Source organism: Crinia signifera, chromosome 2 (assembly GCF_055691185.1).
Source record: "Crinia signifera chromosome 2, ASM5569118v1, whole genome shotgun sequence".
NCBI classification, from domain to species: domain Eukaryota; kingdom Metazoa; phylum Chordata; class Amphibia; order Anura; family Myobatrachidae; genus Crinia; species Crinia signifera.
The window spans coordinates 224626553-224630540 of NC_139218.1; the positions used below are offsets into that span (position 1 = coordinate 224626553).

General features: G+C 47.4%; 1 long non-coding RNA gene across 1 annotated transcript; it reads right to left on the reverse strand.

The window, feature by feature from the left end:
- Nucleotides 1-1011: 1011 nt before the first annotated feature.
- LOC146058986 (uncharacterized) lies at nt 1012-3700 on the reverse strand. Its single transcript, XR_014470082.1, has 3 exons — nt 2986-3700; nt 1874-1986; nt 1012-1585 (listed from the first exon to the last, which is right to left on the reverse strand). It is a non-coding gene; the product is annotated as an uncharacterized LOC146058986 (long non-coding RNA).
- Between the last annotated feature and the right edge of the window lie 288 nt (nt 3701-3988).

A 3988-nucleotide genomic window follows, 5' to 3' on the forward strand; every position in this document is an offset into this window, starting at 1 on the left:
GCGAGTTTTGGACCAACCGGAGTGCGATTTACAAAACTGTCTCCGCATGACTAAGAACCCCCTAACCTATTGGCCCACCTCTGTCCCCTCCATTATGCATCACACCCCTATATAAAGGGGCACTGGCGCCATTTCACTCTTTGATAGGAAGTAAGGAGCATGGAGAGGAGCAGTGGCAGTGTAAGCAGAGGAAGAGGTGTTGGTGGCAGAGTGAGGAGTGGCAGAGTGAGGAGTGGCAAAGTGAGCAGTGGCAGAGGGAGCAGTGGCAGAGGGAGCAGTGGCAGAGGGAGCAGTGGCAGCAGCCAGCCAAGTGGGAGAGGCAGCAGAGGACTCCTGAGGTCGTCCTCCATTACAGGGAGTGGCAGCTGTGTGGCAGGCAGCATGGCCACAGCAAGGCCAGCCCCAGACCAGGCCCTGGCGGACCAGCCCCAGCAGGAGGAGGTGGATTATCCGCTGGCATCCCCATCCTATACCCAGGACCTATTCCATACCCCAGAGCAGCTACAGGAGGGCCACGTCAGAGGTGGAGGAAGATGGTGAGGAGGAGGAAGACACTGGCATGGAGGAGGAGGGGTACATGGCTGGAGTAGAAAGCCATGTACCCCTCCTCCCCCATGCCAGTGTATAGAAGGAGGTAGTAGAAGCTGGCCGCACAAAAAGTGGCCGAAAGGTCAGATTCTCCTACGAGGAAAATGCTGCGCTTGTCCGGGCTATCATACCTGTGTTTGACCGGTTACTGGGGAAAACTCACCACAAGAGCACTGCACAGCGGAAAAGAGCTATGTGGAAGGACATCACCCATCACCCTGGTCAGAAATGTCAAGAAGAGGTTCAACGACATCAAGAGACAGCTGAAAAGTAAAATGGCCATGGAGTTGGAGGAGGCCACCAAGACTGGCTGAGGAAGCCCCACCACTGTCTGCTACACGTCCTATGAGGTCAAGCTCAAAAGAATCATACCCCCTGAGGTCCTGCCTGGCATGCACGTCACGGATACCGATAGGCCGCCAACGCCATCCAGAGCTGGTAAGTGTGACCACATGCAATCTTAAACATACATGCCAATGTTTTCAAACTGTAATGTTCACTTGTATTGTTATGCTAAGTAAAGTGCTGCTGTGGAACTACATAGCCCAGCAAGGTCAAGCACAAAAAATTGCCTGCTCCTACTTTCAAATTGGTCATAATGCTGGGCCTTGTAGTTCCACAACTGCTGATATTGATCAACACTTTAACATTCTTTCTAGCAGCTTAACATGTATGTGGGCAAAAACACATTGGTGTACTGGTGGTTTAGCTGCCATGCCTACATACCACAGATTATCCACCAGTTGTAATGTGTCCAATAGTTTAATAATAATCTAACAAAAAATTCAGGTGAAAAACATATGTCAAATAATGTGGGGACTAAATAATGTAGTCCTTAACCAAAGGAAGTATTGTCCAGTAATGTCATTTCAATGCATTTTTGGCATAAATGCTTATCCATTGCAAGGTACATAATTGCTGCCCATCTTTCCTTTCACAGATTGTCCGTCCCGAAGTGCTCACGCATCAAAGAAAAGAAGGCCCGTTGGAGCAGAATCTGTGTAAGCAGGTAAATGAACAAAAAACAGGCCATTACACATACAGTACACACACCCATGTCACATCAACAATATCTCACACTACATTCATCTCCTGCTGCTACATTGCAACGGAAATGAATGTAATCTGACCTAGCCATCTCACTTATTATTAATGTCAATGTTACATGCAGTATCGGGGTACATGTGTAAGTACATAATACCCCTAGGTATGTGCGTTCAGCATCTCAAGCCCTTTCAAAAACAGTACTGAAGAGAGACTGGCCTATATATGCATCAGTACTTACCTCTTCATCTGTATCCACAGGTACTGTACAACTAGGAACACAACCAACAGATTCCTCTATGATGATGTTGGACGAAATGGACATCATTCTCGAACCCGTGGAGACCTTTGCGGCTGAGGAGGAAATACAGACGTCATCACAGAGTGATCTTCCCCCAAGTGGGGTGACTCCCAACCCACCCCCACCCACAAACACACCCCATACAGCAGCTTCTGCTGCACAAGTAGCTAACTCCTTGGTAAATTTCAAGGAGAAACAAATTGAATTTATGTCCTCCCAAAGCCTGAAAATAGGGAACATCAGGGTACATGCGTGACACTTTTCTTCAATTAAGAAAAATTTCAAGGAGTGTACGGGTTGGTGTAGGTACTCATGTGCGCATTGCTAATAGCATTGACACCCGTTTTACAGATCTTACTTCTGCTGTAAGGGAACAGAATAGCCATATTGGCAGCCTTGCGCAAAGTATAGCTGCACTTAGCCAATCATGCACAGCGCAGACCAATGCCTTAATAGGTATGCAGGACCAACTTCAGCAGATGGAAGGCAATGTCATATGTGCAGCAGCATCTACACTGAGTAGTGTATCTAGCACCCCAGTAAGTGGCTCCCCCACTTCCCCACCCCGTCGGAGTATTAGGACCGGGGGTGGCCTGGGTGCAGCTTCAAGAAGTGGTTTAGGGTGGCCTGATGGTGGGAGAAAATAGGTCATATTTTTTATACATTTTTAATTTGCATCTAATATGCAACACATCTTGTTACATCCCCCGACAGTTTGAATGTTTGAGTGACAAAAATGCAGGTTGTTTATGACATACTAAAAATGTCTAAACGCATACCATTTTGTCTGTGTATTATTTTTAAACCAATTGTTGTGTGAAATATGACATAGTGTAATGGTATATGACAATGGGATTGCTGAAAAGTAGTGTTGGGTAACTCCTGGCCCGTCAAAGGTTGTGGAACTACATATTCCAGCAAGCTCTGGCACTCATTGTTTGGACTGTAATGGTTATAGTGTGTCAGGGCATGCTGGAACGTGTAGTTCCACAACACCAGGTGAGCCATGTTTTAGAGCAAACTTAATTCATACATGTTACAAATGTACTTACAAGGTTGATTACAGCAAGGGATAGGTCAGCACCACCAGCTGCATCCGTTGGGCTCTGTGTATTAGGCTAAATGTGGGTGGAAACAGATGGTATTGCTAAATAATTTGTTTATGAGTACACTTACAGCAAAGGTACATGTTGGAATACAGGGCACATGTGCTTACCAGAAAAGTAACGGCTGATGATTTGTGAACGCACCAGATTCCCCCTCTGCGTACCCCTCACTACCCGAGGTGTGGTAGGTTGGGCTTCCTGCACGACTGCTGCATGTTCCTCCTCCACATAGGCAGGTTGGGACAGGGCTATGTTGTGTAACATGCAGCAAGCCTGGACGATCATCACTACTTTTGCAGGGTGGTAAAGCAGCGTACCCGATGACCGGTCCAAACACCGGAATCTACTCTTCAAAACGCCAAATGTGCGCTCCACCACATTGCGGGTTGCAATATGGGCTTCATTATACCGGTGCTGTGCAGGGCCCTCTGGGGAGCGCAAAGGTGTCATGAGCCAGGAAACACACCCATATCCTGAGTCACCTAAAACACAGATAGGAAGTGATTGCCTTATATGGTAAGGTATGTGTTTTTTGCAAACAGGAGACACTGGTAGAAGAACAATATGCTTGTGAAACAGGAAACACACACATTACAGCAGGTACAAATAAGGACAGACAGGGTAATATGTAAAAAGGTACTTACCAAGTAGCCAGCCCTCTGGCATTTGGTGGTCGGTAAATCGGTTACAGAGGGCTGAGTGCCTCAGAATATAGGCGTCGTGGCAGTTCCCAGGAAAGCCTGCAACAACACTCAGGATTTTGAGGTGAGCATTGGAAACAACCTGCACGTTCAGGGAGTGCCGCCCACGCCTATTGACGTAGACGTGGCCCCGCACGTGCGGTGCCCTAATCCCAATGTGTGTGCAGTCTATAGCTCCCAGCAAGTGAGGGAATGCTGAGAGTCTATAGAAAGCCAACTTGTGGTCCTGCCACTCCAACTCAGAACTG